Source organism: Medicago sativa, chromosome 4, assembly GCF_051527215.1.
Source record: "Medicago sativa cultivar Bolivia chromosome 4, Bolivia_mono, whole genome shotgun sequence".
In the NCBI taxonomy this organism is placed as follows: domain Eukaryota; kingdom Viridiplantae; phylum Streptophyta; class Magnoliopsida; order Fabales; family Fabaceae; genus Medicago; species Medicago sativa.
Genome location: NC_140752.1, coordinates 17,008,925 through 17,024,946, shown reverse-complemented (window position 1 = coordinate 17,024,946; position 16,022 = coordinate 17,008,925). Strand labels below are relative to the sequence as shown.

Here is a 16,022-nt window from a genome sequence, read left to right as displayed (position 1 = left end):
ACTTTTATTGCTCTCATTCCGAAAGTTGATAGCCCACAATGCCTTAATGATTTTCGACCAATCTCTCTGGTAGGGAGTCTGTATAAAATTCTTGCAAAATTATTAGCTAATAGACTTCGTGGGGTGATTGGTTCTGTAATTTCAAATTCTCAGTCAGCATTTTTTAAATATAGACAAATTCTTGACGGTATTCTTATAGCTAATGAGGCAGTGGATGAAGCTCGAAAGTTAAAGAAAGATCTTATGTTGTTTAAGGTGGATTTTGAAAAGGCTTATGACTCTGTTGACTAGGGCTATTTGGACTCTGTGTTGGGTCGTATGTCTTTCTCGGTTCTTTGGAGAAAGTGGATTCGTGAGTGTGTTAGTACAGCTACGGCTTCGGTGCTTGTTAATGGTAGTCCGGCAGACGAGTTCCCGTTAAAAAGGAGATTACGGAAAGGCGATCCTTTGTCACCGTTTCTTTTCTTGTTGGCTGCAGAGGGTGTAACACCCTATTTCTATTAAGCGGTAAAACGCGCGAATACATCAGAAATATTCTAGAAATAGATGCTACGTCTCCGAATAAACCACAATTCATACATGCATAAAGATCATGTTACACAACATAGCAGCGGAACAACATATAATTCATAGACATATCTGGATCTCCAATAAAATACAAATGTATTCTCCAAACTCCAAATAACAAAATATCTCAACAACTCCGAAATACCAAGTCAAATAAACATCATGCAAAGACTATCCTAGATCAGAGCCCTAATCTAGACACTTGCATGAAAAAGAGGAACTCCACTCCTCGGCATCAACAAGCAACAACTAAGCATCCTGCACGCCGTCTACCTGTCCATACAGAAAGGTAGGCGGTCCACCACAGACCACTGAGGGTTAGCATTACATCATCATAATCCACGAAAAACATTTATCATGAATATTGGAAATGAAAGAATATATATTCAAGAATACAGAATAACAAATCATACATGTATTCACAAGTATTCATGATTCTCATACCATTCAAACCATTCCATACAATCATTCCAAGTTCATATCAACAAGTGTATCATACACGTATCACATATACATAACCCTCCCTCCTAGAACACTAGCATCACATGATCATTATTATCCCCCATCACTTACATTTCAAGCTATCACATTAATATCATAGCATAGCATGCATATTCAACCTCTAATCAAGTCATCAACAAAAGCTCATCATTTATCAACATCAATCAATGAAAACATTACTCACTTCATTACTCATCTAGCATGCTTATCTTAACAAGTACAATTCATCATATCGAAGTTATAAGCAAGCCATCATCATTATCAAAGAACATCACCACATCATATATGTATATATACATATACAAATCTCACCTCATCATTATTATTAAAATAACCATCATCAATTGATTCACCAAGTGTATAAGCACAAACAATTAAGGCATGCAATTAGAGCATAATACAATTATTCACAAGCATCTACAAAATTCACCAATGTACATATACACCAATCCACATCATCACAACATTCACCAAATTTCACCAATACCCAAATTCACCAATGTACATATACACCAATCCACATCATCACAACATTCACCAATTTCACCAATACACAAATTCACCAAGTCATATATTCAATTATGACACAACTCATCAATTATTCAAATGCATGCAATGTTCTAGACTCTTCTCTAGATGCATGTGGTACCAAAACACCTCAAGGTCGTCACCTTCGATGCAAAATCCACCACCATCAGTCATGAATGCATGAACATATGACTCGACTCAATGCATATGTTCACACAAACGATAATCACCTCAACATCACCAATATTTGTATATATGCAATCATCAACAATTCACCTCCACATAACATATATACAATCACCGACAACATTCACAATACAAGCAACATATAGTTGTCACACACATATACATCACCAATCATCTCCACATAAATCGACATATAGTTGCCACATTTCCATATAATTCTTTACAATCCAAATAAAGGAACAAATACAACATATGATCACAAACATCATATTCATCACTCAATAACCATTCATACACCATTTCATAATCATATTAGTCTATTCAAAAAGGGTTCATAAGCAATTGGCTCTCAAAAATTATTTTATACCAAGTTCGTCTCCAAAAATCACAACATTGAAAATAATTGAGCACCTAAGCCAAAACCAAGTAAACGAGCTCAATTGCCTATGCCACGTATCCTCACAAGTCACACATATGTGCAGTAGAGGTTACATAAGCATTTCATCAGCCAAATACGATGAATTCATAAAAATCACAAAGTTCGTCTCACTTTTCCACTTTTTACAAAATTTTCCATTTTCAAAGCAAAACAAGTTAGATCCCTCACATCATAGTTTAAATACTACTAAACACCTTAATTGAACTCATAAAATATAAGTTTCAAAGATTGGAAACAATCCATGAGGTTTGGGTCGACTTAGAAATAGTTATGTGGAATTTTCGTAAAATTTCACCAAGACCACCTTGGAGTATTTTCATCATAACTCAAAAACCAAAAATCATTTTCAAGTCAAACGAAAGCCTCTGGAAAGCTAACAAAATTATCTACAACTTTCATGTTTACACCGAAAACCAATTCAAAACAGAAACGTGCGAAAAAGACACAAGAATGCGAAACAGGGAGTTCTGTCCTGTGCAACTCGCAACTGCGAGTGATTTACTTGCAACTGCGAGTTATGACAGTCCAGTCTCGGGAAAAACCTCATTTTCACCCCAAAACTCCAATTTTGACTTCCCAAAGCTCAAATTTGATCCCAAAGTTTGTTTAAACATTTCTAAACATCAAAAGACACTCAATTCCATATAAAATTTGCCCCAAAACATTCTCTTAACAAAAATCATCATTTGACCCATTTTTCATCAAATATTCAAAAACAACACAAAGTCATATCAAACTCTCCAATTATGATTACCCAATGTTTTAATCATCAACAACAACATCTATCAACAACAACAGCAGCTAAACATCATGAATTCACCAACAATTCATCACAACAACATCTCATATCACCATTTTTGAACAAAAATGCAAAGTATACATATAACCACCACTTAAGCATGTAATTTCATCACTAACAACTCAATTAACATTCAAATTACATACTCAAACATTGCATCAAAACATGAACACGAATTTGAAAGCAATTAGGTTCAATTCAACAATTTCACAAAAATGGGTAAAGAGAAAAAGATGTGAATTATGGTTGAAATCTAACCCTCTTACCTCTAACACCAAGATTCTCTAACCCAAGCCTCAATTTTGCTCCTAGATGTTGAATCTCCTCTTTGCCTTCTAACCCTTGTTGTTGTTGTTGCCTCTAGTCTCTATCTCTTCTCTTCCCAAATGAAATGAAATGAATAATGTTTGTAAAACCTAGTTTCACCCACAACTAGAGTTTATATACTAGCTCTACTCAATTGGGCTTATCTCTTAAACCTTAATGGGCCTAACCCATTTCTAATTCAACCTCAAAAATGTTACTAATCACTTACCGGTAAAATATAACGCTAACGGTCACTCAACGGTAATTAAAATAATTACTACACCCTCTCTACTAACTAGGTAAAATAATAACTTCCACTAAACACTAAAAAAAATAACTTTCTGCAAAATTACAAAATTGCCACTGCCCTCAAAATGACCAAAATGCCCCTAAGTCCAAAATGACTAAAATACCCTTCTAACACCGAATTCTACGATTCCCAACCAAAAATACACACAGAGGCAAATAATCACATAAGAGCACATATAACACATAAATAAATAATAAAATAAAACTAGCGAAAATCGGGCTGTTACAGAGGGCCTTAATATTCTAATGAATTCTTTGGTTCAAACTCAGTTGTTTACTGGTTATAGTATTGGGGCGATTAATATGGTGGTGGTGTCCCATCTTCAATTTGCGGATGACACACTGTTATTTGGAACTAAAAGTTGGGCAAATGTTCGTGCTCTAAGGGCTGCTCTTGTTTTAATTGAGGCTATGTCAGGTTTGAAGGTGAACTTTCAAAAGAGCAGTTTGGTTGGTCTCAATATTGCACCCTCGTGGTTAAATAAGGCGGCATCTGTTTTAAGCTGCAAAGTGGGCAAGGTGCCATTCATGTACTTGGGTATGTCTATCGGAGGTAATCCTCGGCGATTGAGCTTTTGGGATCCTATTGTGAATCGGATTAAAGTTAGGTTGTCTGGTTGGAATAGTCGTTTCTTATCTTTTGGCGGTCGCCTGGTTCTTTTAAAGTCTGTCCTTACCTCTCTGTGTAACAGCCCAATTTTCGCTAGTTTTATTTTATTATTTATTTATGTGTGTTATATGTGTTTATATGTGATTACTTGCTTTTGTGTGTATTTTGGTTTGGATTCGTAGAATTCGGTATTGGAGGGGTATTTTAGTCATTTTGGACTTAGGGGCATTTTGGTCATTTTAAGAGCCGTGGTAATTTTTGTAATTTTGTTGGAGGTTATTTTTAGTGCTTAGTAAGAATATTATTTTACCAAGTTACAAAAAGGTGTAGTAATTATTTTAATTACCGTTAAGTGACCATTAGTGATATAATTTACCATTAAGTGAGTAGTGACATTTTGGGTGTTAGAATAGAAATGGGTTAGGCCCATTAAAGTTTGAGAGGTAAGCCCAATTGAGTAGAGCATATATATAAACTCTAGTTGTTGGTGAAATTAGGTTTTACAAGCATTTCACATTTCATTTCATTTGAGAAGAGAAGAGATAGAGGCTACAGAGAAGAACAACAACAAGGGTTAGAAGGCAAAGAGGGGATTCATCATCTAGGAGCTAAATTGAAGCTTGGGTTAGAGATTCTTGGTGTTAGAGGTAAGAGGGTTAGATTTCAACCATAATTCAATTTTTTTTTATTTTACCCATTTTGTGAAATTGTTGAATTGAGCCTAATTGATTGTAAATTCGTGTACATGTTTTGATGCAATGTTTGGGTATGTAAATTAAATGTTAATTGAGTTGTTGATGATGAAATTACATGCTTAAGTTGTGGTTATATGTGAGCTTTGCATTTTTGTTCAAAAATGATGATATGATGTGTTGTTGTGATGAATTGTTGATAAGTTCATGATGATTAGTTGCTGTTGTGGTTGAGAGATGTTGTTGTTGATGATTAAAACATTGGGTAATCATAATTGTGGAGTTTGCTATGACTATGTGTTGTTTTTGAATGTTTGATGAACAATGGGTCAAATGATGAATTTTTTTTAGAGAATGTTTTAGGACAAATTTTATATGGAATTGAATGTCTTTTCATGTTTAGAAATGTTTGGATGAACCTTGGGATCAAATTTGGGCATTGGGAAGTCAAAATTGGGGTTTTGGGGGTGAAAATGGCTCTTTTCCCCGAGACTGAACTGTCATAACTCGCAGCTGCGAGCAAGCTTACTCGCAACAGCGAGTGACTGCTAACTCGCAGTGGCGAGTAGCTCTACTCGCAGTGGCGAGTTGTAGCAGGACAGGGTTCCTGTTCTGCACTCTCACATCTTTTTCACTCGTTTTAGTCGTGAACTGGTTTATGGTACAAACATGAAAATTGTAGATAGTATTTTTATCTTTCTAAGGGCGTTGGTTTGACTTGAATACGATATTTGGTTTGCAAGTTATGGGGAAAATACTCTTGAAACGTTTTGTCGAAAAATCCCGCATAACTAGTTCTAAGTCGACCCAATCCTTGTGGAATGTTTTTAATCTTTGAAAACTTGATTTTAAGAGTGCAACTAAGGTGGTTAAACTGTGATGTAGTGAACCTACTTGTTTTACTTAGAAATTGGGAAATTCTTTGAAAAATGATGATTGAGACGAACTTTGTGATTTTCATTAATTCGTCGCGTTTGGCCGATGAAATGCTTACGTTACCCCTACTGCACGCACATGTGGGTTGTGAGAATACAAGGCATAGGCAATTGAGCTTGTTTACTTGGTTTTGACTTAAATATTCAATTAATTTAATGTTGTGATTTTGAGAGACGAACTTGACTAAAGAGGACTTTTGAGAACCAATTGATTGTGAATCCTTTACGGAGAATTGTTATATGTTATGTGAAGATGATTGGTGGTGTAATTATGTGACAACTTCATGTTGTGTGATTTTTGATGTTGTTGGTGATTGTATATATGTTAAATTGGTGGTGAATTGTTGATGATTGCATATATACAAGTATTGGTGATGGTGAGGTGATTATTGTTTGTGTGAACATATGCATTTGTAGTTGAGTCATATGTGTTTTATCTTGGTTTTTCAGGTGTCAAACATTGATTACGTTTGAACCTTTTTAACCTTTGATATCTCATTTTTTCTTGGGAAGGGAAAAATAAGCAAAACCCTTGAGAATCGAGGTCCGGGAGTTGTTTTCGCTACGGGAAGGTGCTAGGCACCCATAACGACTATAGTATCCTATAGGAACCGTCTTTACTGTCTACGCGCGCGCTTTACTTTTAAATTCTATTTGAAAAATGATATTTACACCTAAGAGTTTACTAAGTGAAGAATTGGAGGGAGAAGAAGATGTTTGAATTTTTTATTTTATTTGAATTGAAGGAATTTTGATTCCTTGCCTACGTACCCTTTTAAGGGATCAAATCCACCGTAGTTCTCTTCCAAAGAATGTTTTTGTTTTTGTTGGTTGATTTTAAGTTTGAAAATTGGAATTTTGAAGAATAGGAAGAGAGGCCTCAAGGGCATAAGATTGTGAAAAGAGTGGGGTGGAATTAGTTATTTTGCAAAAGGAGTCTAAGTATGGTTAAAATTCATTAGTATTTTGTTTAAGAAAATAAAGGGAAAATCAATGGGATTTTGATCCCAAAGTTTATTTAGAAAATGATTTGAGTGATGTTGTCCATATTTTTTGGAAAAGAGAGTTTTTTTCTAAGTTTCAAATCTCCTAAACATACATCTAAAAATATCTATGTGATGTGTGTGCATGTGTCGGTGCTTGTGCCGGTGTACATCATTAGGGTCCATTGTCCTTTACATCGTTGGCCTAGATACATGCTATGGTCTTGCAAGAAATTAAAATTGCATGAAGTAAAATACACCACCCTAGGTTTTACATTCTAAATCTTGGCATGAGAATTAAAGTGCAAAAAATGAAACTAAAATTGAAGGATGAAATATGCTTATGGAATGTATGAAACATAAGATGAAAGGGGTTAGTAACACCAAATGTAATGAAGAAAACAATAAGGCAAGGGAACACTAAACAAATGCAAAAAACACAAAGATAAAGTGTTAAGATACACTAGGAACTAATCACAATACTTCAAGATGCACATGACTCATAATTTCCACATTATTACAATTTTAAAATGGGTTTCAATGCAGCAAAAATGTGAGAATTAGAGGTTCATGCTCAAATTACAAGATTATGATTCATTCCTAGATATATCTAACATTTTATTTTCACAAACAATCATTAATATGCCTTGTAAAACAAGCAACTAATTACACATATTCACATGCAGCAAGAAATGCACCTAAACAGTGACAAATTCATCACAAGCGCACACATCACCAATCACACACATATATCAAGAATTGGAACCAAAATTATGCACATTTTCACAAGCTTTTTAACGTAAAACTCAAGAATTAAGACAAAAAAAATGTATCAATATTTTTATAAAGTTTTTCAGTGCAAAATCAACAAAAAAAAAATCACAAAAGTATCAAGAGGTCTCTATAATTTTTTAGAAAATTTTCTAAAACATTTTAGGCATGTCAGGGGTGCCAATATCACAAGACAGTGTGGAAAATAGTAAAAAGGCAGCAAAAAACGAAATCTACAGCAACAGGGGCCCAAGCCCAAGGTCTTTGATGGATTCGGATCCTCCAAACGCCTCAGAGGCGTTGGATTGATCCATCTCCAACAAAACCCTAGATCTGAGGGCTAGGAACGCGCAACACACCATAAGACAGTTTAGGCACACAAACAGAGCAAATCCACACCGTACACGTCATTGGAAAGCAGATCAAACGGTGAGAAAGGAAGAGAAGACGGTTTGGGGAGCGAACCAGACTGGTTCAGGTGAACCGGTCCGGTTCACTCCCTATAAAAGTTTGTGAGCCGGTCTATTCTTCATTTCAAACCATTTTTCTCTTTCTTCCTCTCATACTCCTCTCGTCCTCTCTAACTAACCTAAAACGGCATCGATGACATGAAGAAATGGCGATGAACACGCCGTAAACCTCAAAGAAGGACGGAATCTTCGTCTTCTCCGGTGAGAAAGACAGATTCCGTCCGTTCATCTTCTATGTTTTGCTAAAACGGAGGTTTATCGGTGTGTTTTCACTGTTCTTCGCTTTGTAACCTTAGATCTATGTGACGCGAGGCAATAAACGTAAAACAACAGTTTGGAAACAAGATTCGAAGGTTTAGGGTTTACCAGAAATTCAATCGGAGAAAAGAGAAGAGGAATACGTCGAAAAACTTTGTGTTATCCTCTTCGTACCTTCTGGTAAGAACTTTCACCGAAAATAAATCGGTTATCTCTTTCTTCTTCTTCACTGGTCCCGTTTTTGCTTCAATCCTTCTTCTTACTTCTCTCGGAACTCTCTTTGTGATCTCGTTGAGCTCGTCGCAATTGTTGACGGACTTACGATTGAATTGCAAGGAAAAATGGTTCGGTGATGAAGATTCTTACAAAGAATCACTGAGAATCATTGCAAACTGATTGGATTTGGTGAAGAACTGTTGAGTTTGGATCGGTTTGTGTTGTGAATTCTGGTGAATTTCTGGAAACTTGTGGTAGTTTGAGAGGTTGAAGACGAAGGTTGTTGAAGTTCTTCGATGAACTTCTTCAAGCTTCTGGGCTTCAATTCGGTTAGAAGAGAGAGAATGTGAAGTTTTTGTTTGTGGTGATGTGGCTCTCAATGATTGATCCTCCTCTGTTGCAGTGACTGAGATGGCCTTTATATAGGCTGCCATGTGTGATGACCGAGCCAATAGCTTGCTGACACCTGTTTGATTCGAACTTGGACCAATTTTGGACTTGGGACCCTTTTTGCAACTTTTGGAACTAAAGGGGCTAACCTGCAATTGTTTAAAAAACAGAGACTGGACTGCAAAGGACTAAAAAATGCAATAATAAAGAGAAACAGGACTAAAAGGAAAATAACAAAAGGACTAAAATGAAAATAAAAGAAAAATGGGGACTAGAATGAAAATAATAGGAAAATAGGGACCAAAATGCAAATAATAATAAAATTTGGTAAAAAATATAAATTGGAAATAACGTAAAGTGAAACAAATAAAAAACACAAAATGGACTAAAATGAACCAACTACTTAAATGAGGTACTTTAAAGTAACCTCTCTCTGTCAAAATTTTGTGTGAAATGACTAAAATGCCCTTAGGGACTAAAATGACTCAGAATGACTCAAATGCAATTTTAAAATGGTTTTTAAAAGGGAATTAAGGCGAGAGTTTATACAGACTAAATGAAAGACTCAGAGACAAGTTTTAGGGATTTAAACAGAGTTTTAACACAGGAAATGACTAAAATGCCCCTTGGGGCTAAACTGACTCAAAATGACTTCAACTGTGATTTTTTTTGAAATGGATTTTAGTCTGGGATTGAAACAAAGACTTATTCAGACCAATTGGAAAGATTCAAACAATTTTCAAAGGACTAAAATGAATTTGAATGCAGGAAATAACTAAAATACCCTTTTTCTTGAATTTTGCAAACAAAATTGAAATAAAATGCAGAGAAAGATGCAATTGATTAGAGACAAATTCAAACGACTTGAAATGCAAGAAAAAGTTTTGGATGACTTGAAATGCAAGAAAACATGGACAAATACACAGTTGAAAAGATTTGTAAAGCTAAGTTGAGAGATAAAGCAGAGTAAAATGTCAGTGTAAACAATAGCAAATTGGCAATTCTTCAAGAACAATAGACATATACCAAAGATGAAAGAAAATTTTGAACAAGTATTTTTAGGTCCAAAATTAGGGTATAACAGCTGCCCCTATTTAAGTTTCTTTGTCCGAAGAGTCAAGAGACGAAGTCTTTGATTTGACGGGACGAAGATACTTAAATATTAACATTTGCACTGTTTTTGGACATAAAAATACGCTTCTCACATTTTCAAAAACATGAATGCCATGCAACATTTTGATTATGAATGCAAGACAAACAACTGGAGTCTACAGAGCATGCCATATCACTGGGGATTTAGGTAGACATTGACAGGGTAGACAAACCAGGGGACGCAAGATAGGTACAAGCTGTTCTTTGGATCGAACTTGCCACTTGACCAAGAAGCACAAACAGGGGATGGGTACAAGCTGCTCTTTGGATCGAACCTGCTACTTGACCGAGGATAGAAATGTGAGACAGGTACAAGCTGTTCTTTGGATCGAACTTGCTACTTGACCGGAGACATAGACATATAGGCAGATACAAGCTGTTCTTTGGATCGAACTTGTCGCTTGATTGATGATACAAACAGATAGGCAGGTACAAACTGTTCTTTTGATCGAACTTGCCATTTGACCTGGAGGCATAGACAAAAAGTTGATACAAGCTGTTCTTTGGATCGAACTTGCGGCTTGATCAATATCACAACATGTAGGTTGGTGCAAACTGTTCTTTGGATCGAACTTGCCGTCTGACCGGAAACATAGGCATATAAGTAGGTACAAGCTGTTCTTTGGATCGAACTAGCCACTTGACCAATAACATAGGCATATAATCAGGTACAAGCTATTCTTTGGATCGAACTAGCCACTTGACCAATAACAAGACATGTAGCAAGATACAAATTGAGAGTAAGTTGATATTGACTTGATTTGAAGATAGATATGACCATTATTGTTGGCCCAAGAGCGAATTGAGAGTGAATTAAAATTGACAGAGGCATTGAATTGAATTGAAAATTGATATTGAAAGAGACATTGGAAGTTGAAAATAGTCAGAGACATAGACACTGAATTGGGGAGTTGAAATTGAGTTGAATTGAAAATTGAAATTGGATTGAATTGAATTGAATTGAAAGTTGGGATTGAACTGGATTGAAAGTGAAGATTGAGTTGAATTGAAAGTGAAGATTGAGTTGAATTGAAAGTTGAGATTGAACTGGATTGAAAGTGAAGATTGGGTTGAATTGAAAGTTGAGATTGAACTGGATTGAAAGTGAAGATTGGGTTGAATTGAAAGTTGAGATTGGGAATGCAACATGTATGTATGGTATAACAAGATTATTAAGTGTATGAGCACTTAAAATGCATGATTATGCATGTATGAATGCTTGAAATGCATGATTGGTTTGTAGTTTGACAGAGAAGTTTCACAGGGACAGACAAAATATTGGAAGATTGGGCACGTAGTGGCTCGTGCTACAACATATTCACATGGAAATCCTCTTTGGAGAGACCGTCGTTGGAAGACGTATCAAAACCATGGCTGAGGGCACTAAAAACTTGTAGGGGAGGTGTCTTTGGGAGATTCTTGGATACAGGTCGCCGTTGTTAGGCGTGTCAGTGCTGGGTAAACGTTGGATGTTCGCATCTGTGGTCAATGCTTTTCATATCATTTCATTCTTTCTTTTCTTTTATTTTTCAATCCCATTTTTGCCTGAACCGCCCTTTCGGGTTTTCGATTCACCGGGAACTAAATTCTTTTCACTGCCCCATTTTTGCCTGAATTGCCTTCATAGGTTGTCAATCAGCGGGGTGCTCATTTTTGCCTAAGCCGCCCTTTCGGGTTTTCAACTTAGCGAGCTTTTTATTTGCATTTTTTACTTTCATTCTGTTTTTTCATTCTTGCCATTGACCGCAGATCATCCTGGGGAACAACCTGCTTGTAACGTGTATTGAAATGGACATTGATATACATTTATTCATGCATGTTTCACTGGAATGTACCCTATTGCTCAGGTTTGTTTTCAAAATAGACGGAAAAGATTTTTCAATTTTCAAAAAAATGTTTGTTCCAGTCATTGACATTATCAAATAGAAAGAAAATATTTTGTATATAGCATTTGAAAGTAGAAAGAAAAATGGAGTTTCAAACAATAGCACAGGCTCAAATTGATGTAGAAGAGTGAGAGTCAGCCAAAGACATAACTCCACGGATTTACAAAGCTTGGAAAATGGTAATTTTATTGGTTGGTGGTACATTGAACACGATGACCGCTACATTTCATAGAAATTTTGAATTCACAAGTACGGAAGCTTCTGATGAAGACGATCATTGATAGTTGCAGATGCCCCAAGGGGTGATGGTGGTTTGCCAGATATAGTTACTTGTCTTTTATTATCAATCTCATTTTTGCATGAACCGCCCTTTCGGGTTTTCGTCTCATCGAGACGCTCATTCTTGCCTGAGTTGCGTACAATCTCAGCGAGCTTTTTCATATTCATTTTTTTTGTCCCTAACTTTTGCCTGGATCGCCCTTTCGGGTTTTCGATCCACCGGGAAGCGTATTTTTGCCTAGGCCGCCCTTTCGGGTTTTCGACCTACCATGTTGTTCTTTTCTTTTTAGACAAAGTATTTCTTGACTATATCGGCATTAACAGGATTTGGGAGTTCAACACCATCCATGTGTGTAAGGATCAAAGCACCACCGGAGAAAGCCTTCTTGACAACATAAGGACCTTCATAATTAGGTGTCCACTTGCCCCTTGGGTCGGGTTGCTGGCTTATTCTTCTTTTCAATACAAGTTCGCCCTCCTTGAATTCACGAGGTCGGACTTTCTTGTCAAACGCATTCTTCATTCGCACTTGATACAATTGTACATGAGCCATAGCATCCATACGTTTCTCTTCAATCAAGTTCAACTGATCATACCGACTCTGACACCATTCAGCATCAGTTAATTTTGTTTCCATGATCACTCGAAGAGACGGAATCTCCACTTCTAGAGGGAGAACTGCTTCCATACCATATACCAGAGAGAAAGGAGTTGCCCCGGTTGAACTACGCACTGTAGTACGGTAACCATGCAAAGGCAAACGGTAGCATCTCATGCCAGTCTTTGTAAGTAGTGACCATCTTCTGAACAATCTTCTTGATATTCTTGTTAGCGGCCTCAACTGCACCATTCATCTGGGGCCTATAAGGAGAAGAGTTGTGATGTTCGATTTTGAATTCTTCACATAAAGCCTGCATCATGCTAATGTTCAGATTGGAACCATTGTCAGTGATGATTTTGTTGGGAACACCATATCGACAGATGATGTTATTCTTGATAAACTTCACTACCACTTGCTTGGTTACACTTGCATAGGAAGCAGCTTCAACCCACTTGGTGAAGTAATCAATTGCCACTAGAATGAAACGATGTCCATTGGAAGCCTTTGGTTCAATTCTTCCGATCATGCCCCACATAGAGAAAGGCCATGGGGAAGAGATAACATTGAGGGCATGTGGAGGCACATGAATCTTGTCAGCATAGATTTGACATTTGTGGCATCTCTTAGCATGTCTGTAGCAGTCACGCTCCATAGTTATCCAGTAATAGCCGGCTCTTAACAGTTTCCTTGACATGGTATGGCCCGTAGCATGGGTTCCAAAAGTACCATCATGTACATCATGCATCAATTTCTCAGCTTCTTGTTCATCAACACATCTCAACAAGACCATGTCATAGTTCCTTTTGTATAGGATTTCTCCGTCCAGAAGGAATCTGCTAGCCCATCTCCTCAGGGTCTTTTTATCCCTGTTGGAAGCACCAGGTGGATATTCACGATTCTGCAAGAACTGTTTGATATTATAATACCAAGGTTTTCCGTCATCCACATTTTCATCAGCCCTATCTAGCATATTTTCAATAACAAACACATGAGCGGGTCTATCAAGACGATGCACCTTGATTACGGGCACGTCATTCCAATGGTTCACATGAAACATGGAAGACAAAGTAGCAAGAGCATCAGCCATCTGGTTTTCATCCCGAGGGATATGGTGCAACTCAACCTTTGTGAAGTATGTCAGCAGACGTCTTGCATAGTCACGGTAAGGGATCAACTTCTCATGATGAGTCTCCCATTCACCCTTTATCTGATTAATAACAAGTGCGGAATCTCCATAGATGTCAAGGTGCTTAATTCTCATATCAATGGCTTCTTCAATGCCCAAGATGCATGCTTCATATTCAGCTATGTGGTTCGTGCATTCAAAGGTTATTCGAGCAGTGAAAGGAATGTGGTGCCCCTGCGGAGTTACAATAATGGCCCCAATCCCTTTACCATAAGCATTGACAGCACCATCAAATACTAATCCCCACTTGCTATTGGGATCTGGCCCTTCACTGATCAGTGGTTCTTCACAGTCTTTTGCTTTCAGATACATAATCTCTTCATCAGGGAAATCAAACTTAATCGGCTGGTAATCATCAAGAGGTTGATAAGCAAGATGCTCAGCAAGGATGCTTCCTTTGATTGCTTTCTGAGCTTTGTACACAATATCATATTCAGACAACAACATTTGCCAATGTGCAATCTTTCCAGTAACAGCAGGCTTCTCAAAGATGTACTTGATTGGATCTATTCGGGATATCAACCAAGTTGTATGATTCACCATATAATGACGCAGGCGTTTGGCAGCCCAAGCTAAAGCACAACAAGTCTTTTCAAGCATTGTATACCGAGTCTCACAGTCGGTGAACTTCTTGCTCAGATAGTAGATAGCATGTTCTTTCTTTCCAGTCTCGTCTTGTTGACCGAGACAAAACCCACGGAATCATCTAACACTGACAGGTACATAATCAAAGGCCTTCCTTCCACTGGCGGGACAAGGATAGGTGGTTCTAACAGGTATTCTTTAATGCTATCAAAAGCTTCCTGACATTCATCATTCCAGATAACAGGCTGATTCTTTCTGAGCAATTTGAAAATTGGTCCACAGGTAGTAGTCATATGAGATATGAATCTTGAAATATAATTCAGGCGTCCGAGGAAAACTCTGACTTGCTTTTCAGTTTGAGGGGCCGGCATCTCTCTGATAGCTCGGACTTTATCAGGATCAACTTCAATGCCTTTTTGGCTGACAATGAAGCCTAGCAACTTTCCAGATCTTACACCAAATGTGCATTTGTTAGGATTCAACCGCAGCTTGTACTTTCTCAATCTTTCAAACATCTTTTTCAAATATACAACATGCTGCTCCTCATCACTTGATTTCACAATCATGTCATCAACATATACTTCAATCTCTTTGTGAATCATATCATGAAACAGAGTTGTCATACCTCTTTGATACGTTGCACCCACATTTATCAAGCCGAACGGCATCACTTTATAACAGAACGTTCCCCATGGAGTGATGAAGGACGTCTTTTCTCTATCTTCAGGTGACATCCGTATCTGGTTATAACCAGAGAAACCATCCATAAAAGAGAACACTTTAGACTGAGCAGTACTGTCAACAAGCACGTCAATATGAGGCAATGGGAAGTTATCTTTTGGACTGGATTTGTTCAGATCTCTGTAATCAACACACATTCGAACTTTCCCATCTTTCTTCGGTACTGGTACAATGTTGGCAATCCACTCAGGATATTCAGCTGTCATGAGGAAACCCGCATCAATTTGCTTCTGCACCTCAGCTTTGATCTTAAGAGCCATGTCTGGACGAGACCTTCTCAATTTCTGTTTGACAGGAGGACATTCAGGTCTTGTCGGTATCCGATGTTCCACAATCTTGGGATCTAGACCTGGCATATCTTCATAGGACCATGCAAAGACATCTGGATAATCATGGAGAAGCTGAGTGATCTTCTTTTTCACTTGCAACACCAATCTTGATCTCTCGCTTGTTTTCTTCAGTACCTAGGTTGATAAGCTCAATCTCTTCCTGGTGAGGTTGAATGGCTCTTCTTTCTTGCTCAAGTAGTCGAGTGATCTCATACGGTATCTCTTCATCATCTTCCTCATCTTCAGCTTCATATACGGGGAATTCAAAATTTGGAGGAACCATAGGGTTACTGTGTTCAACGG

The 16,022-nt window shown here is 37.4% G+C and overlaps 1 long non-coding RNA gene across 1 annotated transcript; it reads right to left on the bottom strand.

The window, feature by feature from the left end:
- Window positions 1-554: 554 nt before the first annotated feature.
- LOC146926808 (uncharacterized) lies at window positions 555-3,730 on the bottom strand. The gene is made up of 2 exons (XR_015005528.1): window positions 3,287-3,730; window positions 555-836 (listed from the first exon to the last, which is right to left on the bottom strand). It is a non-coding gene; the product is annotated as an uncharacterized LOC146926808 (long non-coding RNA).
- Between the last annotated feature and the right edge of the window lie 12,292 nt (window positions 3,731-16,022).